Source organism: Lates calcarifer, linkage group LG10 (genome assembly GCF_001640805.2).
Source record: "Lates calcarifer isolate ASB-BC8 linkage group LG10, TLL_Latcal_v3, whole genome shotgun sequence".
Lineage (NCBI taxonomy): Eukaryota > Metazoa > Chordata > Actinopteri > Centropomidae > Lates > Lates calcarifer.
Genome location: NC_066842.1, coordinates 1264435 through 1287413, shown reverse-complemented (window position 1 = coordinate 1287413; position 22979 = coordinate 1264435). Strand labels below are relative to the sequence as shown.

General features: G+C 43.1%; 1 protein-coding gene across 1 annotated transcript in view; it reads left to right on the top strand.

The window, feature by feature from the left end:
- The window catches only part of ptprz1a (protein tyrosine phosphatase receptor type Z1a), a 78894-nt gene that overhangs the window by 3111 nt on the left and 52804 nt on the right, over positions 1-22979 (top strand).

Sequence of the window (22979 nt, the reverse complement as noted above, 5' to 3'; positions counted from 1 at the left end):
TTAAGAAGTCAGTGGAGATGAATCAGGATTTGTCACCATGAGTCTGAAGCTCTTATCCTCTGGTTTGCCCTCCCCAGCCTCACGGTGCAGTCGCAGTGTGCCAGAGACGACACTGATCTGCTTGGCTGAATCTTTTTTCGGGGGGTGAGACGTGAAACAAAGATTAGGAGGGCTGGGGGGTGGATGGGGGAGAGAAGGCTGGTCGGAGCCAGTTTTAGCTGAAGAGATGTGAAACCTTTTGTGGCCGGGCCAGCGAGTCCAGATCAGCAGCGCTGGATGGTTCGGTACCTGCAGAAAGCCTCGGCCCCCCCGCGCCCTCCTCCCTTTTCATTTGGGCTGTTTTGATGAAATGTGGCGGCACAAAAGGAGGTGCCAGCTCGCCGAGGAGGCAGCGCAGGAATGGTCGACGGTGGAAAGAAAAGACACATGAGGAGAAAACTCGGCACCATCTGTCCTCGGCCCCCAAAAAGATATTTGTGAATGGGCAGTGCCAGTCGTGCCCTGCGCTCCGTCTGAGCCTGCAGGCCTCTTGTTGTCTAACAGGGAGTGTGCAGACAGATGGCCGTCACAGTCAGGCAGTCTGTCAGTCAAACACAGGCAGGAGGCCGAGGTGGACGAGACACGGAAAGGACAGGACGTGACCGAGAGTATTTACTGTCTCTCACTGGTAAAAGACGGAGCTCAGATCCTTCACTTCTACAGTTGTAGTAAATTCAGAGAATTAATTATTTTATACAGAAGTTGCAGAAGACAGTTTTCTCCTTCCATCTTTTTGAGTCTTTGTTGTTCGGCGTTTTGACTCTGGGGTTTGTTTTAGCTCCTGACGGTTCTTTTGTTCCTCTCGTTCGTAAAAGTTTGTGGTGTCAGGCTGTACAGAAAACTCTGATTCTACGTGTCCGTACGTATGTATCGTCCGACTCGGCCACAGCTGCAGAACAAACCAAATAGTTATTCAATAATTGTCTGCAATTCAGTGATGATACAGTAAGTGAATTTCGGTATCTGTTAGGGATGTAACGATTCTGAAACTGAGACGAAACCAAACACAAACGATACGATCTCAAGATACAGAGAGACAAAACCACGATACCCCCTGACCCCCCAAAACCCCAACCTGCTGCAGGTGCAGCCTGTTGTTAACTCATCACTACAACACCTGGAAATCACCAGATTATTATTCTGTTTAAAGCCATACCAAGCTGTTATATTCAGTAAATATTACACCTTTTTATCGTCTCAAACTGTGTGTCATGTGACTATTTTGGTCCAATCATGATTGAGTGATAAAAGTAAGTCTTGGCTCGTTAAATTAGCATGTTCAAGTCAGCAGTGTGGGAACATAAGTCATTATCTCCAGTATCGGCACCAAAACTTTTTTATGCTTAATTTGAGAAATAGAAACTTTTTCTTGTGTAAAACACTATTTTTTAAAGCTGTTAATTCAGATTTACAAGAATGTTCTTTAATGTAAATCAGGATGAAAGAATGAGTTTGAAGGGTTCTTTGATCAGAAAACCTGGTCAAACTCAGGATTTGATGGATTTTGAAGCTCAGGGTTTCTAACATGTTTCAGCTTCATATTGAGAATTAACTACAGTAAATAACCTCATCTGGATTGTGTTTGTTGTTTGTGGAGAGACTGTGGCGACCTCAGGTGACCTCTTCCTCTCCTTTACATTCATGTCTTTATTTCCCACCATCCTCCTTTCTTTCCTTCGCCTTATCCCTCCATCTCCATCCAAATCACCTCCAGCCGGGCAGACGTCCTTCTCTGCCCCACTGGCGAAAGAAAAAAAAAGCCCAGAGCAGATTTCCAGTCATGGCAGCGGGGGTATTTGATGACCAGATTAGTGGGTATTAGGCTCAGCGGCATTCAGTCAGGCAGACACCGGTCTGAGTCGCCCCTCGTCTTTCTCTGCGCTGGCCCTCGGCTGAATGCGGGGCCGAGGGGTTACGTGGGGGAAACAACCAGCCGGGTCCTCGGCAGAGGTCGGCGGAGGAGGAGGAGGAGGACGCAGCCCAGCCAGTCCAGTCCTGCACCGCCACCACCGCTACCGCTGCCTCCTCAGGCCCCGGCCCCGGTGAATTATGCTGTCAGAGGGGAGATTTGTTTTGTAACAGTAGGAAAGGGGGCAACTACAGAAGGAAGGGAGGTGTGAGGGGGGTAGATTGAGGAGGGAGGGTGGGATGGGGGGGTGGGGACTGGGGTGCAGGGCAACAGAGAAAAGAAGAGGGTGAGGGGTGGTGGTTTCAGTGGAGGGTGGGGGGGCATTTAAGCGTGACGCATGATGGCACTGTGATTTGTCCCAGTGGCGGCGGCGAGGAGGAGAGGACGCTGTCACACTGTGAAGCTGGAGCAGAAGTGTGGGAGCGCAGTGTGTTAGGAGGAGGGGGGGGTGAGGGAGGGGGGAGGTGAGGGGAGGCACAAACACACACACACACACACACACACACACAGACACACACACATTCTTCCTCCGACACCTCGAGGTTGGAGGCCTCACAGAGCGATGGAGCGCAGGTTAAGCAGCACTCCTGCCTTCATTAGTCTTCGTTAACATCCCCAGCCTCGTTACCCCCCCACCCCCCATCTCACTGTGTCTCCCATCTCTGTTCTCAGGCCTTCGTCCCCTCGCACACTGTAAAAAAACACCCGTCCCAACAAGTCGTTTGGTCCCAGATTCAGTTGGTTGGTCCTCGTCTGGTGTCAGTGAAGAATCTGAACTCCGACTTAAAGCAGGGCAAATGAGGGCATCAGTGTCTGAGTTTAAGCTTTAAAGACAATACATTTTCTAGCAATAAAAGAATTTAAACACAGACTGAAAAACTCTGATTTAAACCAGGAAGTATCTGATTTAAGAGTGAGTCAATACGATTATAAATCTGACTGAACAGTTAGTGTCAGTTTTCATTTCTCTGTTGCTTTGATGAATATCAGCCGTGCTGAGCTTTGAAAACCTGGTCTAAAAGGAACAGAGCAGTTTAAGTGATTTTCACCTCAGTTTTATTTCGTCCTGCTCTCAAACATCACATCAGTTCACAGTAACTGTGAGAGTACGGCTGCAGAATGAGGCATTGATTTTAGTTTTATCGTCTACTCTCTGTTGTTTTAAACATCAACTTCATGTTCATTTAACCTTGGGATGAAATATCCTGATCAATATTTGATTAATTCTGCAGCCTGAAGTTCGTGTCTTGCAGGAAACACAGCTAATATATATTTTTAGAAAATGAAAATAAGATATTAAATGTTTGAGTCGCAGTTTGAGAAGCAGAGACACCGTCTGAGGCTTCATGGAGGGTTCTGTTTTTTAATAAAACAAGTACAAACATGGGAAAAGAGTTATTTATGGTTTAAAGTAATTTCCAAGAACAACTCTGAGCATCTTAACAAAACACTGAATCAAAGAAAATGTTTGAAGCAGGTCGGTGAAATAAAGTTTTAGGTTGCAGTACATTTAGATCAGATTTAGAAAAAGCAGAAAAAGAAGATGAGATTTTAAGCTCCCTGTTTTTTTGCTCTGTTCACTCAGCTGGATGACACATGTATGTTTTTCAAACCGGCATTTTAAATAAAGGTTTCAGGGTTTGAACGGCGTTCAGATTGACAGCACGAGAGTCTGAGGTTACGGAGATTTTTTTGCAGTGTGTTTCCTCAGGGCCAGCTCTCTCTCTCCCTCTCTCTCCCTCTCTCTTTCTCTCTTTCTTTTTTTTGTTTCTCACTCTTCAATCTTCTTTAACATTTTTTCTGTCCGGTTCCTTTTTCCTTTTGCTCTCCTCAGCTCTTAATCTCTCATTTTCTCTCCTCCTTTCACCGCTCTCCTCTGTGCTGCTGCACATCTTCCGTCACCCTGTTGTCCCACATTTCTCCCCCTTTTCAGAGCCTCATGCCTTCATCCTTCTACTGTCTGCCCCCCCTTGTCCTCCCCCTCCACCCTTTTTTTAAATCCTCCTCCTCATTTGTCTCCCCTCTCGTTTCTGGGCGGTTGAGGGATGAGGGATAGTTGAGGGTGTTTTTTTTGGTTCGCCAACCATCTTGTCTCTGCTGGTGTCCGCCTGGCGCTCTGCCACCACCGTCACCCCCCCACCGTCCTCCCCCTCCTCCTCCTTGGTGCCCACCGCCGCTCTGGACGCTGTAATGGATGACGGGGCAGATCCGGGTGGCCCACAGCGCCTCTGAAAAGGGGGGCCACTCACACCGGGGCCCATGGCAGCGGAGAACAAGTGGAGCCCCCGTAGAGTAGCTGGTGGAGAGCCATTTGATTTGTCCTCCACTTTTCTCCTTGTTTTCTCCACTCCTCAGCTGCCTTGCGAGTGTGTGGTCTCCCTTCGATCCTGGATGTTCGATGGCTCTTGTCTCTCGAAAACCCTAAAAAAAAAAACGATGCAGAAAAAAGGCCAGCGATAAAAGGCCTGCGTTGAGGACGCGGGTCGGTCAAAGTCCTCGTTTCGGTCCTTTTCTTCCCCATTCACCGGCTGGTGGAGGGGATCTAAGCAGGTGAATGTGGAGGCGCTTCAGGCAGATGTTGGCGTGCACAAAAGGATTTGATGAGCCTCAACAAGGCTTTTCAAGTATTTACAGAACATTTACATTTACATTTCAGGCATTAGTCTGATCCTCTTATCCAGATCAGCCTCCATTGAGTGCAGTGGGAGAATGAGCTTAGATTCCCCGATCACCGACATTACAAGCTAACAGTGGCGGGGGGTCGAGGCGTACAGCTCCGTGTCACGACTCCAGAGACTCTAAAGTAGTAAGAGAAGAAGAAAAAAGAGCAGAGACTGGAAGCAGATGTGTTTTGGGTTCTTTGTTTTTGCTACAAAGCAAAAAACTGAACCAACAAGCAAATTTCACGTCGCATTATTTGGTTTTCTGGCGACTTTGGGGCAAAAAACAAAACACAAGCAAATTAACGCCTTGTAAACTTTACATGTTATCAAACATTAGGCAAGTTACACATCCTGTAGGCATTGATCTACATGGATCATCTCATTAGAGTCTGCTAGACTAGAGTTTGCGTCCAGTATTCTCTCTCCTTTTAACTCCAGTTTTGGTCTCCACCAATTTCTTATAAAACTGTCTGGCTCTATAAAACTGGATGTTCCACTTTCTTCACCAAGTGGTCGTGTACAGTGAGTTTATCGGAACACAGACTGAACCAGATAGTGAACGTACCAGAAAACCAAAACCAGGAGCTAAAAGAGGCTGAAAAGCTCTGTAGAGATCTGTAAACTTTGCGAGAATTCCTGGAATATCAGACTCCATCTATCTGATTACTTCTTCCACCACTGAAAGTCACACAATAACACAAACACACAGATGGAGGCAGTGGTATTCCAGCAGCTCCTGTGTTCTGCTCAGTAAAATTCCTGCTTTTCTCAGTGGAGTCTGGTGGTGATATATAGAGATGTTTCTGGTTAAACCAAAAGGATCTGACTCTTTAATAAAGAGCTCTGTCTCTGTAGGAATCCTATCATCATGTTGTCAGACTCTGAGAAGAACAATCTGAACCTGTCAGTGGAAAAAACAAGAACTTAGTGACGTCCATTTCCATGGACATTGCCCATTGGATTTTTGGATTTTAGAGTTTTGCCCCAATCAGTCATTTACACCCAAACAAATGGAAAATAAGACTCAGGTTAAAAACTACTGGAGTTATCTTCAGTTTTCTTGGCAACATATTTTATCAGTCACACAATATTAGACTTTTTATTTGTTTTATTTTTTTGGCCATTTTTCATCTAACAGACAACTACACACGATACCAGCTAAAAGTATAATGTAAACTCTGACGTGCTTCAACAGAAAAGTCTTCGTTTTGGAGGACTGTCCTTTTACCTTAAGTCTTCAGTTCATCCTGTGAATACCGGCAGACTCTGCAGAGGCCGACTCACTTTGACCTGCAGCTTTCAGACTCATACAGCAACTGAACAGATGTTTACCCCAGAGGCGACTTGCTCTTCCTCGGGTTCGTCCTCCTGCTCAGACTGGTTCTGTACCTGTCTGCTCCTCAGACCGAGGGGGCCTCAGGTGTCGACACACCTGAGCTGAGGCTCGTCTGCAGGGAGAGGCGTGTGAAAGCCACACAGGGTTAATCCTGTTAGACAATTACAGCAGTTACATGTAATTGGAAGCAGATATGAAGTGACAGGTTTTTCACACTGTCAGTGAGACACTGATTTGGGATCACTGCCAGATGTGCCGTTAGATTCCCAGATGTTTTCTATTGTAAACAATCATGTTACTGTTGTTTATAATTTGGCAGTTAAAGAAAAAAAAAATGTCTCTGGGATGTTCTGTACACCCACTAAAGTGTTGGATTAAATAAGACATTTCTGGTTGTTTGTTATTGTTAGGAGGATAAAACTGCTCAGTTTGTCCTGCAGGAAAGGTCAGGATTCATTAAAGCCTAAAGGGTTCATTCTCTGGGGAGCAGGAATGGGATCAATTAGTTTTGTTTGTGTTGAAGCTGAAATTTTGAACTCCATTGATTTGTTTCCAGATGTTCAGGACACGTGATAAGAATTGAGGTAAATGTGTGATGCTGCTGGCTCCATCAGCTGCTACTAACATCACCAAACTGAAACTGTTTGGTTGCATTGTGGGTAATTTAGGCACCAAGTTCTGACAAGTAAGAAGACGATATCTCTACGTCTGCTGTGTCGGTTTTCATACTGCCTGTCATCAATCAGACAGTGTTATAGCAGCTGAGAACTCTGCTGAGGAAAAGGTCATTAGAACATTATGATTCACCCTCTAGGGACCATGAATGGCAATGGAAGTTGAAATAAGCTTACCATGTAGACATTACCATGTCTAAAAGCAGCAAATCATCACACTGGAGAAGCTGGATGCAGAGAATGTTCAGAGTTTTAACTAGAAACAATTGATAATTCATTTCCTGCTGATCATATATTTATCTGCTGATTATGTTCTTGATTATTTGATTAATTGTTTTGTCTATAAAATGTCGGAAAATCGTGAAAAAATGCTCGCTGTACGATCTCTCAGCTTGAGCTGTGGTGATGTAGTGTCTTTGATGTTGTGTTTACTTGAAAACTAAAGATATTCAGTTTATTATGATGTCCAACAAAGACAAACATCAAATCCTCATATTTTAGACGCTTGAAGCAGTGGATGTTTGGTGTTTTTGCTTCAAACATCAGCATGAAATGAGACTGATTCACAGGAGCATGTGTAGTATTGTTGGATAGTGTGTTTTGTTTGTCTTTCTGTGATGTTTTCTGGATGAACAGAACATTATTATGTGTTGTCGGTCCGCTGGTCATCATCTGTCGAGTTTGTTTGGCCCAAAATTTACAGACAATCCCTCTTCGACTGTACAGCCACTGTAGTTCCCTCTGTACACGCAGCAGACAGCTGCCTCCACATCTCTTCATGTTAGCGTCTGGTTGACTGGTACAGTTGCCCAGGGTGGGTATGGGGGATGCTGGAGGTGGGATGGGAGGCAGCTGGTGATGGTGGTGGTGAACAGCAGGAGGTCGACGCTAACTAGCTCCAACTAAACTGCTGCATCTAGGCCCCCAGGAGCTGCTTTAGAGGAGACATTAGTACAGTTACAGTTCACCTAGAAACATATAATCTGCCCTCAAATTTAGACTTAAAAAAAGACCAAATAATTTCGGTGTGATGCCTCCACTGACAAGCAGTTTAACATAATCATCTTATAAAGTGAGAAAACTTGTATAAAAATAGGTTAAGATGTATTTTATGGTCAGGTAATGATGATGAGAAACGTTAGCTGTCATTAGTTTACGTTTCTAACAGGGAGAATCCAGCAGAAGTGTGTCAAGGTTAAAGAAGGACAAAGTGTAAAATCCATAATTTCCTCTGTGTCCCGCCCCCCTGCTGCTAATTTCAATTAGGTCATCCCTCAAAATAGTCATGCCATCCCCAAGGCATCGTCACAGAATGTCTGCCTGGTAATGAGCCGGCGATTGTGCTGATGATGTTCGCCTGGTTACAGAGCGGTGGACTCACGCAGGTGGTGAAGCAATTAGTGTTAGTCTGCAGAGCTGCAGGGAGGACAGGTGAGGGGCTGTCTGGACTCTCTGAGCGGACCATGATGCATTCAGGTTTCAGATTGATTCCCTTTCTTCACCTTTTAGATGTTGTAGAATCAGGTGAGTAGAACCAGAGTCAGGTCTCAGACTGTCTGTGGTGAAGTGGGTCATGTGGTTCAAAAACAATGACACGACTGTGGACATCAGTCTTTACTCAAACTCAAGTTCTTCTTCTATCTTAAGATCCAAACATCCAGTGGCTAAAATAAAAGCTCACAGATATAAGGTTATGAAAAATGATGTTGATGTGACTTGAAACAGTGAGAAAGTAGTCGTCTGCATACGTTTTAATGTTCGACAGAGAGCTGGTGCTTATTAAAAACTCTGCTCCATGATTTGTTGGTGTTGACGTCTCTGCTACGTTGAGTGCAGTCCCATCTTTTTTTACGAGCATTTTCACTTTTAGCATAAAAAACCTGAGAGAAAACGCAATCTCAGAATATCAAAAATAAGTTTCTATGCTTTGCTGAGGTTTAAAAGTTAACTGCATCAATAAAAACTAAATGTGACATTAGAAACAAACTTTGGTTTTTCTAAATTATTATGCACACCTTCCACTATTTTCTGACATTTTACTAAACAGTTTCACTGATAAAAGAAGTGAGTTACTGTTGCCTTCCCTTCATGTTAAAAAAGTAAAGACCCATAAAGTGTTCTACAAAGGTTTCTTTAAGTTTTACATTTTAGTGTATTCCATCGTTTTCTTCTGAAGTTAAATCGCTGTTAACCACAAACATTATTCATTAGTGATGTATTCTGCTGTAGAAATAGGCCTAACTTTAAACTTTGAGCCTGGGCTGCCAGTATCTGGGGATTTGTTTAGTGTTTACTGCCTGTTTTCCCCAGTTGGCAGCTTGTAAATACGACATGACTTGAATGCATCATTATAATCCTCAAATTCTTTCAGTAAATGATCTTTTAACCTCATGTTCTTACAGAAATCATTAAGAGCATCGTTCTCATCTTAAGCTGGAGCTGAGGAGTAACTGCGACTGTGTAAAGTTAATAATATAAGTAATGAGGCTTTACATACACACTCTCACACTTCCTCTCTCATTGTCTTTCCTGTGGGATACAGCGTTGGCACTCTCCTTCGTCCATTCAGCCCCAGTGTTTAATTAAGTTGTTTTTCTGTTCAAGGAGCTTTTCTTGGGGCCTCTGACAAACTGTTTCGTCACTGTGTGTACGATTAGCTTAGAAACACGTCTGCTGGAACCCAAACAGCCTGGAACAGATGCTTTATACATGAGGAAATCTGGGTGAAGACGGAAACTCGCTGCTCCCTCACCGCTGATCAGGTGGTTACCTCAGTAACCTGTGGAAAAACAGCAGGCCTGTCACAAGACTCCTGCTGTACTGCGCTGTGAGCTAAAGGCTAAAGTCAATAGGATTCTTTCTCTGGGGACCATGAACATCTCCACAGAATGTCACAGCAGTCCAACCAACATTTTACTCAAACTAAAATGTCAACCCTAAAAGAAAAGATCACTAAAGTTATTGGGGTGTATCCCCTGGTAACCACGAATGCCTGTATTATGTCCATCTATTGATTGTTGGTGAGATATGTAACTCTGGACCAAAATGTTGGACCAACAAATTGATTGAGGCTAAAAATGGAAGGTGGGAGAATTATTTATGGCAGCTTTATTTATGTAGAAGGCAGGACTATGGTCTCCTGGTCAGCTGGTTGATTGGTTGGTCGATTCGCTCTCGTGCGACCAAATTCTCATTGGTCAGACAGTCGCTGGTGTTACTTTCATAAGGAAAAAAGTGCGTCTGAAGCCTTCCAGGATTAATCCATTATTTTTTGTGTCGGGAGGGACAGTCTACCTGTGAAAATGGGGGTGTCTTGGTAAATGCAGCATCAAAGATGCTTTGTCAACTTTTGTGTTTAATGATTGAGACTCTGAGTGTGAATCAGGATTAGCATTGTTCAGTATTCTATATAAATCTGGGGTGTGTTCCCTAACATCTGGAGAATATAATGTGTGGGCCGGGGCGTCTCTGTAACACCACAGTGCTTCAGTTCTAATGTTACCTTTAACCTGTGATTTGGATGTTGAACTTGGCTTTGTTGCTGTTTCAATAACATTTAGATTAATAGTTAGCACACTGGTCTGCTCTGAGTCTGTTGTTATTTTGGTGTAAAATAATTAGGTTAAAACAAGGTTTTATGTTTATTTATAATTCATTCAGGCTGCCAGGCAGAGCCCCCCCTGCATCAGTTGACTGGTTGAAGAGAAGGTATGACTTCAGTCAACCATGATTTTCTTTGGTTGACTACAGCACTAATAGAATGATAGTCTGTACTGTTTTCTGTGGTGTGCTTTAAAAATGGAACTATGTCTTTCTGACCTGTCTTGAGCTTAGAACTGAGACTAAACCATTGTTGTTGTTTTTTTTATAGGATATAGAACACTAGACTTATCCTTTATGAAGATCCAGTGCAGGGTGTTCTTACTTATCCAGGACTCTTGTGAAATGGAAAATAGTTTTGGTAGCTGACCATGACCTTTGACTTCTCTGTGAAGGAGGGAAAAACTATTTCTCCTCTGTCACTAAAGAACATTTCTCTGATATGAATATTTATATCAGTACACCAACTCTGAAGCTCACATCTCCAAAACTGAAGTGTAGAAAGCTATTGAAGCTATATGGACAGACCACATGTACAGATGCTGCAGTTAGATTTCATGAAAATATGAAGGACAGGTGTTTGATACTGAAGAAGCAGAGTTAGTTTGGAATATCAGATTAAACCCACAGGTTACTGGAGCATTCAGGGTCACATTGTCTGCTGCAGGGATCAAACTCACCTCAGTCTAATTGGTGATAAAGTTTCTTTAAACACCAGGCGTTGTGGATGTTGTTTTGTTTTACTCATTACCTTCATGTTTCTTTTAATTAAGGAGAGTTTGAAATACCAGGACGAGTGGAGCTGTGTGATTTATAAGACTTCAGGCTCATCAGTCTCCTTCAACATACACACCGCTGCTTTGTTCTTTGATTGATGCCAACATGAGCCACATGCTACATGCATTCAGTGCTTACAAATGTTTTTCTTTAAATTTAATTTGCTGCTGTGCCAAGATGTAATAGATCTTTATTTATGTTCTGCTCTGCAGCAGTTCAAGCAAGCTGAGGCTGGCGCAGCCAATGGCAAAGGTTTTAAATAAATACAGCCTCTCCGAGATGGTTGTGTTGGAGCCGTCCCTTTCTCAGTCTCCCTTTAAATCTTCCTCTTCCTGTAAACAAGTCGCAGTGAGTGGGAGCTCTTTGTTTAAAAATCCCGGTCGCTCTCTGAGTGTTTGGAGCTGCTGGCTGTGGAGGTGACTGCTGGGCAGACGAACAGAGAGAGAGAGGCAGTTTTTAAGGTTGGGGCTGCAGGTTTTGTTTGAGATTGATGCAGCAGCAGAGGCTGGCACACAGTGAACGGTGGGCAGGTACCCAGCAAACATTTAGAGGATGAATAGGTGTTGATGTGACAGCCTGTGTCAGTGCTGAGAACCGCTGTGTAAATACAACAAAGGGAGTGTAAGCTGAGACAACATCTGCAGAACGTTCGTCTGTTTTCATTCCTTCTTCTGTCTTTTCTACAGTGAGAGCTAAATCTTGTGAACAGTTCTCTGTATCTGAAGGTTTTTTCACTGGACATGTTTTTTTTTAATAGTGGGCAGGATTTAGCTTTCTTTAGTGGTGATCAGACACGACTCTGGTCCAGACTCAAATATCTGGACATATATTTGATGGCTTACTGTGACATTCATGTTCCCCAGATGATGAGTCCTGCAGACATCAGTGATTCTCTGACGTTCTCTCTAACGCCACAATGAGGTCCTTTAACTTTGAAGTTTTGTGCCATCATCAGGTCCAGCACTTTGGTTTAAGAACAAACACCTGCAAATCTAATGACGGCCCCATCAGTCTCCGCTGTAGTTTGTCTGTTAGGGCTAATTAACAATTGTTAGCACGCTAAATTGTGATCATGGCACCGTGGTCAAAGGTTAAAGGTCAGGGTCACTGTGACCTCACAGAAACTAACTACAACTGGACTGGTTGGCGGTAATTCTATTTATTCTACTTTGTTCATATTGTGAGTATTTTCCTGCTCCTTTAGTGTTGCTGTTGTCCTTCCTGTCACATACTCACAGGGTAAAACTGGACTCTTACTCTGAAAACACCTGCAGGAAGTTTTACACTTTGTTATTAGAGTGTTAAGAGTCTATTATGGGTTCTGTTGAGCTGCTGTAGCATTCAGCAGGTCGGAGAAGTTTGTTGGTTTGGATGGAAAAAGGAGGAGAAACTTACAGTAGATAGATGATCCTTTAGAGCATGTATTTGCTTATAATTACTGTATATCACTTTTAGTAATGCATGGTAATACAGGCAATCAACATATTTCTTCACTCAACAAGACAAATGTTAAGTTAACTGCTCTGTGTTGACTGAAAAATGATGGGACAGATGTGATACTTGCTGCTGATTGGTCGGAGCGGGAAATAAAAACCTGTGTGTTGTTGAGCTGGAGTCAGACAGTAAAACAGCAGACTGTAAACTAACATGGTGACTTGCTGAGTGTTTGGCTGCAGCCCAGAGTGATGGAAACTGTAGACTGTCAGATCCATTATTCATCAGCTCTCCCCCCGGGACGGATCATTTGTTTCTGACTACAGATACAGGTCACACATGAGTGCATTAACACACAAACACACACACACTGCTGTCAGAGAGCTGCTCAGTCTTATCACAGTTCAGTGCAGTGAAGCTGGTGGTGGACGATGTTGACCAGAGACATTAGACTGCAGTTAAAAGTTAAAACCGTGACCACACACACTCACAGGAGCGAGTGTGTTGACTGACTGGCAGCAGGAGGCCGAGTCCAACCTGTCAGATTCACAAAGCTGTGAAGTGTTCGTATTACATGACGTGACCCATTATGTGCTGCAGGACTTTCTGGCTCAGCCCTTATTCACATCCTATTTTATGTCTAAAATATCTGACATCGTATGTGGGGTCCCTCAAGGTTCAATATTAGGGCCATTGCTGTTTACATGTTGCCTTTATACAGAATTACAACAAACTTTATCAAAATTATGCAGACGACACACAGCTATACACTGATGAGCCACAATATTAAAACCACCTACCTAATATGGCGTAGGCCGCCCTCATTCTGCAGCTCTGACCCCTCAGGGCATGGACACAGGACCTGTGGCTTCTTGTACATGCATTTATCTCTTTGTTGGTTGCACTGTTGCAAAGTCCTCCTCACTGGTCTGTTTAAAAAGACAATGGATACAACTTACATGAAACTCTTTGCTTTTTGCAGTTTGTGTGGATTCAGACAGCTGTTAAAATATCTGTTTCATAAGAAAGACTTTAATGCTGAAATGTGTGGATTGTTCTTAAGGAAAAATCACAGTTTTATCGTCCTTGTCAGATGTTTTTTTTTTTTTTTTTTTAAGAAATCGGGAAGATATTTACCTGATTTCACCAAATAGCAACTCTGGTTGACTGCAGACATTTCAGATTAGATGAAGTTTTCTAAGGGTTTCTCTTTGTCTCTTTGGGTCCAGTCACCTCCCCTACTGTGCATAGTCTTCTTAAATACTCTTATGTTTTCTCTTACATACAAATTAATATACCATAGACTTGTTTCTCCTGCAAATCAACTTGTTTGTACTGAAAACCACTGAGATAAGACTTACACAGTCAATACCACTTGAAGTGACTCACTAAAGCTGATATTCTTGCAGCGTCCAGTCATATTTTCATTCCAGTCGAGCTCCTGGCCTTCATTCCTGGTGTTCATGTTTGATGTGAACTCATCCTCTCTGCAGCTCTGCCTCTTTCATGTTTCAGCCTCCTTTTACGGCCGATGGACTCGGCCTGCAGATAATCCACAGCTTTTGTTCTTTGCCATTTATAGTTGAAAGGGAAAGATGAGAGCTGCTGATCGATGAGGAAAACATCAACCCAGAGGCCTCTGCTGGTCTGATGAGTTTAGTTTTCCACAGCTGTTTCTTCCCTGTGTTAACACTCCTAGCAGTACTTTGTAGGGATTTTGAGGCAGAATGGACTTTTTCATTTGTTTAATGCCTGCAGCACTGTGACAGGGCACTTTGATTTCCTTTTGGTGGTCTTATAGTGGACTTCTGAGTTTTTATGGAGGATCTGCTTTGTATAAATCACTGCGATGAATCACTATCTGCCTTTCTGACCCTCACAAAAGACAAACTCAAAGCCAGTTTGGGAATGAAGGTCTTTGCTAGAAAGTTTTTTAGCTGCAAAAAACATTTTACTTCTTTCAGACCAGAGATAAAAGACACATTTGAGCTCTGTTTTCTTACAGAGGCAGAGAGCAGAAACTACAGAAACAGTGAAGAAAAAAGAGTTCAAAGTTTGGTGGCTCTTAGCCAAACTTGCTAGTTAACTTTTAGCAGGACTAGTTCCTTCAGTGTTCCCTGTTTCTCTCACTTATTCATGTGATAGAAAAAGTTCAAGATGTTGTAGCATCAAGAGGTAACAGGAAGGAAAAAGTGAGTCTGGTTTTAACTTTGGTCAACTGTGGTTTCATAGTTCTATGTTTGCTTTGTATCTAGACAGTACAGTAAAACAGATGCCAGAAAGTCAGAAATTCTGGTTATAAGCTGCAGTTTTGTTTGACTATGTTGTTATACGATTTTGTCTTTGTAAACACAGGAGTTTGTAATGTTGGACCTCCTCCAGTCATTGTGTCTCTAAATGTATAAGCTGTTTGCATCACAACTGCTGTGGATCCCAATGCAAGATGGCTTTTAGTTGCATGAGCACTCGTTATGTCGCACTACACCCATCTTTAACCTCAGCCTTCATTTTGATCTCAACTAAACACCTGTAAGGTTTCAAGACTGTATCAAGCACAGTTGCAATCCTATCGTGGTGACAAATCTGTCCACAGACAGACAGACTGAATGGATCAACAGAATCCATGAGCTGCATCAGTTGTTTCTTCATCAGGGGACATTTATACTCTTCTTTACTAAGAGGTAATTCTTCAGTGCTTCTCCATGAGAGGACCAGAAGTGGATGATTCAAGATAAAATCATGCAGCAGGAGTTGTACAGTAGCTCCAGTGGACATGTTATGACAGCAGTGGTTTTCAGCACTGTGGATATCTCTCAGTCTGCTGATAGATCAGGCCGGCAGTCAGATCTGTAGGTGTAAAACACTCCAGCTGTTCAGACTTACCGTCCCATCTACACCAGTAGTAAGCTTCCAGTGTGTATTTCTGCCCTGAGTCTGGCCTGCCGGATACAGCGTGCTCCCTCACTGGGAACCAATCCCACCCTCTTCAGCGGGACTGACAGACTCTAAACTCCAACAGAGGTCAAAACCTTGAACCTCAATCTGTAACCTTAAAGCACTTTTCTGGAGGAACCTCTTGGGTTAAAAGTGTTGCTTGTTAGACTCAGATTAAGAACAACATCAATAACAAAATCGAGGGTGTAGGTTTGGTTTCTTCAACTACTCTGGTTCAGCACCGTCAGGTTGTTGGATTTGGACAAAACCTCTCAGAACCAACAGTAGTGGCTCTAATATTGGATGGATTGCCATAAAATTTTGTACAGACTTTCATGTTCTACACAGGATAAACTGTAAAAACTTTCACCCCATTTACATCTGGTGTTAAAATGGAGAAAAATCCAGACACGCTCTCTAACAAGCGATCCAATCTTCCTGCCTTTGCGATTACACCTGGTGTTTTTAACATGTTCTTGTTCTCCTCACTGAGATCAGATCTGTGTCCTCTGTGATTTAATCTGAGGTTGAAACTCAACATGCTTTCCATTAACTGGTGAAAGCAAACCACACCACTATCAAAACCTGAAGTAAGCTAGCCTAAACTCAACACTGGGAAAAGATTGCGTTCCTGCTGAACATTTGCCTAATCGTACCATATCAGCTTGTAGAGCAAAAAGGTGACTGAAGTGTAATGGATTATCTATCTACAGGAAGTCCCTGCAAGCTGATTTCCATAGAAATGAGAAATTAAACCAATGACTGCCCGGATGGGAGGCAGGAAATTAACTCACTAAATCTGGAAAATGTGTAGTTAAAGAGCTAAAACTTGCCAGGCCACACTGGTTTGGCTCCACCAGAAATAAGAGCCCAGCCTGTCCGGAGATTAACCTGCCGTACCCTTCCAATCTTAGCAGTTGTTATTACCCAAACCACCCCCACCATCCTCAGACCCCCGGTCCCCCCCCTGGCATCAGAAGCAGAGGGGCAGGGGCAGGGATTCGGGTGGATGTTGGCGGGGGGGTGGGGTTGTCACACATTCTGGCGTGGGCACCGGTTCTCACCCCCACAGCCTGTGGACGTCCCGGCTCTCCCAGGGCTCGGCTAATCCTCTTATTCAGCGTCCGGCTGAAGGCAGCGGGACTTCCACAGACCGGAGCGCCGAGCCGGCCACTCTCCGCTGAATAAACACACTGACACAGTTGTGGTCTTTTTCTCTCCCGTACAGACGCTGAGCAAGAGTTCTCCATAGAATCTATTCTACTCATTCACTCTTTTCCAGTAGAACATAAGCATGTAACCCCGCCAACCTCCTCCTTTCTAGCCCCCAAGACCTGAATTACCCCCCACCCCCAACCCCAATCACCCTCCAATCTTCACTTCCTTCTCTTCATTCATTCGTAAATCAACTTTTCTCTCCTCGGCTCTTCTTGCTCTTGATTTTACTCCTTTACCAAAACCTTTTCTCCTCAGTTATGATTTCATTTCTCCAATAATTCCGGATCAGATCATCAACAGCGCAAATTTTTCCCAAACAAACATCGGCAGCATTGTGCAGTGTAACATCATTTGTTAACCTTGAAGATTCTGCTGCATTTTTACTCACCTCTCCTTGTGGCACCCACATCAGCAATATATAGATTTTTAATCAAAAGTAGGTCAGTTATTAAAGCAACAATATGTAACTTCACTGAGCAGCAGCGCCCCCTGCAGCCAGCCTCGTTAATCAGCATGGTGTGGTTCAGTAGTCATCGTATACAGAAAACAAAACCTTTCACTCTCTGTGTTTATTACCCATAATCCCCTTCTCCCTCTGGAGCAGGAAGTGCTGTGGCTGTAGCAAACTACACTAAACTCTTCTAATTCTTGATATTTGCATCAGTTTCCTGGATATCAGAGATGAACGCTGGTTTTTAACTGATCTGAACTGAACTGAACTGAACTGATTTAACTGATCTATAGTTCAGCATAGATAGAGTTCAGCATAGAGTCTGAACTCTCTGGATCTGATTCCAGCAGTTTAAGTTGCTGACTATCACTCAGTTGGAGGGAGATTGTACCTGAAAAACCAAAGTTACACAGATCAACAACAGGTGTTCAGGGAGCAGAGTTGGAATGACAGAGTCTGTGCTTTTTGGAATTCATAACACTGAATAATTAAAAATAAAGTCCTGTGTCTGTGATGAGATGGAAGTATAATCAAGGTCAGGAGGGCTGAAATTCAACATCTTAAATGTGTAGAAGAAGAAAGTTGTTTTTGTTGGGTCCTGTGTTTTCATATTTAATGAACACTGGAGTCTCTAGAGGATCCTCTCTGTGCAGTTTTAACATTTGTAACAGGATGAGCAGGTGTTTTCTTTGTTGTCAGTGTAACAAAAGGGTTTTCAGCCCAACTCATGTGTCAGATATTGTCATGACACTGGTGTGGTCTGTAACTGAGACTTGCAGCGTTTGATGTGGACATGTCAGACGAGTCATGTGGTGGAGTGAAACTGAGGCAGTAAAATGTTCAAAAAGTCCAAAATCACTGGGGAGGTGTTGGAGTTTGGTAACCTGGGATAAAAGGATAAAATCATGTAGCCTACAGTGAAACAAACTTCATGCTGGTTCAGGTGAGTTCAGCTCAGCAGAGGCTGAGTCACCTGAAGCGTTCAGGTCGCTGCACATCGCTGACTCTTAAAGAAGCAGCACTTGTCGGTGGACGACAGCCAGAGCGTGGAGGGGAAAGATGAGCCCTGATGATAATCCTTTTACAACTGAAACTGCACCTGCACTGAACACCAGCACGTATGAAATGACTGTACAGGTATCAGAACAACTTAAACCCCAAACTGAATCCCTACAGATTAAAGATTAAAGATTTACCCTATAAGCCTAAAACACACACACAGGCTGTAACAGAGCCTTGCTGATGTACTGTTCTGGGAGCAGGCAGGTGTTTCATGTCAGAGCTGCTGTTTACACTGTCTGGTTTCCATTTCCACCTTAACAGAGACAGAGTTCACAGCTTCCTGTCTGTCCTGACCCACCTGACTGCTGCGAGGTCACGGGGGGAGAAACAGGAGGGAACCGAAGACCTTCAGTCTTCATGTTCACTAACGTCAACCTTTTTGAGTTTTTAGCCATGCTGGTGGTCTGGTTTTAGGGATGGTAGTGCGGGTCGGTTGGCTGCTTCACTGCTTTGCTGGGATATGAATACATAGAGATGGAGAGGGAGAGAGGAGCTCAGTGCATCATGGGAAATCCTCCAGCAGTTTGGGCCTATAGCAGCGAAACTAGGAGAGGGTTCAGGCCTGAGTCAGTTGTATAATCAACACATTAGCATCTGTTTCTTGTGTTAAATAGAAAATGATGTCTTGATGTTGGTGTCAGAAGATAAAGGTCAAAGGTGATCATCCTTTGTCGATGGTGAACATAAATTTTTATGAAAATCGTTCCAGTAGCAGTTGAGTTTTTTCTCTCTGGATCAAACATCCAACCTGAGGTGATAACGATGCGGAAACATCCTCACCTCACTCTAAGGGAAATAAAAGCTGCTGCTTGTTCCTTGAACTTCTGCCCTCTGACCTTTTAAACTAGAGGTCGTGACCCTGTCGCAGCCTGAGTGTTAGAGAGTGAATAACACCACCAGAGCGAGGCGACTACAAAGACACATCAGGACAAGAAAAACGAACAGCCCTGATTGTTTCTTTATTGCTGCGGCCGGCCAGCAGGAGCTGTAACACAGCTGGAATGCGTTGCAGTAAATCACATTCATTCTCTGCTTATGGTCATGCAATGATTCATGGGAAAGTGGCAAGGAGGGAGTTTCTGGGAGGTTTAGTTCCACTTTGGTGCTCTGTCAGTCTTTTATCCCTCAGAAACAGAAGACTCAGAGTCTTCTCTGCTGGATCTCGATCATGTCTCGACACATCAGACTTCTTTAGATTCAGAGGATTAAACTTTCTACACTTTGACTAAAGAGAAATGGATGATTGGACCGTCCTGTGACGTTCCACTGGACCAGAGGAACAAGAAAAGCTTTATTCTCTTAGAGGAAAGACTTAATCAGCAGAATGTTTCACAGGGAAATCCAGTGTTGGAGTTGGAGGTTAGACAAGGTGAAAGGAATCAGACTTTACACCTCACAGTGAACTGTTACTGAAGGTCCAGATGGATCAAACGTATATAACCAGCCTTTCTTGTACGTTTGATCTGGTTAGCTTTGGTATCATGTTGCAGCGTTACCTGACATACCATATCTTCTGCTTTTCTTCTGCTATTGTTTAATGATGAGCATCAGCTTCATGTGATTGGTCTGAAAGTCCAAACCAAAACATTAATCCTGCTCTCGATTTGAACCATGTGGAGAGTCACTCCATGTGCTCTCCCTCATGTTAAAACCCTGCAGGAAGTTTTAAAACCCAATCAGATCCAAAACTTTCAAAGTGATTGTGATCTCCTCTTGCCTCATAAACACTTAATCTAAATCAGCTCAGATTACCGTCAGCCTGCTCCACATGAGAAACGTATACGAACGTCTTCATACTGAGGAGCTGAGCTGAGGACCTGCCCTGCAGGCGACTTCCTCAGACTGTCAAACATGTAATCCTGGATTAGACCACTATCATCCAGAGCTCAGGGGGAATAAACACCTCACAGCAGGACACCTCATCTCCTAATTCACCACAGACTAATACTGAACAGACCATGACCAGGTTGGGTCATGAGATTTAATCTGGAGAGGAGACAGAGGGATGAGGAGCATCAGTGTTTTACGTCTTCCTCTTTGATGGTACAACATGTTCATGCTGATTTTGTTGCTTAAATGTTGAATGATACATGTCCTTATCAGTAAACGAAATGATATGACAGTTAGTGCTGGAGCTACTAGCTGCTACTAGTAACTATAACACACCCTAATCTCTGAGCAAACTGCTGGTAGTCGAGCTGTATTGTGGATAATATAGGCACTTTGACAAGGAAGAACAAACTTTTTATTTTGGAAACCCTTTGCTCTCGGTCCACTGGGTCATCACCTTCTTGGATGGTATTTATATATCTGGAGATGTCAACCACCAGAATTAATGCGGCGAGAGAGGAAAGGTCTTTTAGAATGAATCCTTCCCTGACTGAATCCTTTTAAAGAGATTTCATAGAATCTCTTTGGGGACGTTTGGATGTGTGTTATGCATATATAACTTTCTCTGATCATTTTGATCAATTGCTGGTAACCAATAATGACATGAACAGTTGTGGCTGGATGTTTTCAGGTTGTCCATCCCATTCTCCTGAACTCAATATCTCAATAACACCTTGAGGGAATTTCTTGAAATTTGGTACAACCATTCATTTGGACTCAAGGATGAAGTGATTAGATTTTGGTGGTCGGAAGGTCAAGGTTTCTGTGACTGGCCATAACTAAAGAATTCACACATACAACTGTGAGGTGGTAATTTTTGTTTTATCTTTGGTTCCTTGTGCATTTATGTACACAACTTGTAACAGTATTTGTAATAATTTAAGTTATTTTATTCTTTATTAAAGTCATTTTTCATAATATTCTCTTTTATTCCTGTTAAACTCAAACAGGTTATGCTTTTAGTCCTAAAATTTTGTGTCTTCGCTTCAGTAAAAACATTTGGTCACAAAAAAGGTAGTGATACAGAAGGATGATAATTATTCTTCCACATATTGAGTGCTGCTCTTTAAAGTTCTGTCTCCATGTGTGTTTTTGTTATTGAGAAACATGACCTAGTTGTCCTTAAATGTGATTGGCTGGTGAAGAGAAAACTACTCACCATGTTCCTGAGGAATCAAACCCTCCTCAGCTTTTTGTTCTACCCTGCCAAGGAAAAAGAAAACCTTTACATGAGAACATGCCCTCAGGCAGCGTTCACAGCTTCTATGATCAGATGCCTGAAGAAAACTATGGTGTATGTATGCAGTTTGTTGTTGGGTGTGATGGTTTACAGTCTCCTCTGTAATAATAAATGCATGTTGAACTCCACCAATAAATTGCCAACATTTTTCTCCGTGTTGTTGCAGCTTATAAACACACACCTCATCGTGTTGCTTTATTTCCTCTTCGTGTTATGTGACCTCTGCTCTTTGCCTCTCTGTTGGGGCCCTCAGCACTCTGTGATGGTAATGAGGTGTTGTTCTCTAACGACTCCACTTCATTAAGGCGACAGATGCCTGGACAGCCGCTCGGGTTAATGATGTCACCTCCTGACAGGATCTCATTATAAACATGACTGAGAACCGGAGCGGTCCGAGTCAGTCGGCGAGGTCCGGAGGAAGGCGGTGATGTAGGAGAGAGAGCTGAAGAATATAACGTCCAGTTTTAGTTGAGTTTGTGTCTTAGAGATGATGACGCAACTTTGTGCTTCACATTTTAGTCTGCAGTTAGTGTTTATGTTGTATTGGGTATTAAAATTTGTTTGTAAAGTTTCTCAGGAGGTGGCGGTGTGAATGGCATAAAAAACACACCTGTTCAAGGTGAGAATGTTGCTCCTCAGTGGTCTGTTAAGGTATGAACCTGGAATGGGGGCGTTTGTTCTGACGGTGGTCAATTTGGCTCTATGATCACCTCCACCATTGGCTTATCTGCCCAGTGTGTAGGACCTCTGAGGGTGTCCTGTGGGTTGTGGGTTGGGTGGGCCTCCATGGATCTGGCTTGTTCCGGATCATCTCACAGATGCTGAATCAGATTGGGATCTGGGGAATTTGGAGGTCAGGTCAACACCTCGGGCTGTTTGTCATGTTCCTCCAGGCATTTCTGAGCAGTGGACTGTAACAAGATGATCAATGTTATTCACCTGTCAGTGGTTTAAAGTTGTGACTGATCAGTGTAAATTTTGGGCCATGCCAGCCAGTGCTAACTCTCAGTCATTCAGATCAGAGGACATGTTGAAAAACCTTTGACATGGCACCTCTAGATACTGAAAGTTATTCTTATAATACACCCCCTTTTAGCCCACCTGGGTCCAAACATGGACCTAAGGACACAAATGGTACCAAATGCCAGCTCATCACTAACCCATGTGTGAGGGAGCAGTTTTTAAGCAGCTGAGATTTGAAAACCTAACAGAGCTTTATATAGTATTTCCAGCAGCTAAATAAAAACCCAACATAACGAACAGGGTCACTTTTATAGTTGTGAGTGACTCACTGACCCTCCCCAGCTTCATGTTTTTTATTGTTGGAGTCGAACAGAGCCCCACGGCTGCTCTCAGCTGCAGGATAGTATGTGTTGGTGCTTGTGGTTTTGTTTGGCAGCTGTTCAGTGAAACCTCAGCAGTGACTTTGTGTGAGGCAGCAAATCAAATAAAATCAAAACCAGCAACAACACACCAACAGGGCAACTATAAAACACACTAATGAATCTGTCAGCTTAGGATTTTAAAAGGAAATTTGTCTTGTAACATTGATTCTGTCAAACTTTTTACAAGCTTACAGCTCCGAGAGCTGTAATTTATGAAGTAATACTTTAATGAAAATAATAGATAGACTGAGTCATTGGTGTCTGAAGAGAAGCTAAACCTTTTATTGACTTTATTTAGTTTTATTAACCAGCCCTTAATCTATCATATTCTAAAAGTTTTTTTTGTTGTTATTTCTTTTTTCCTGTT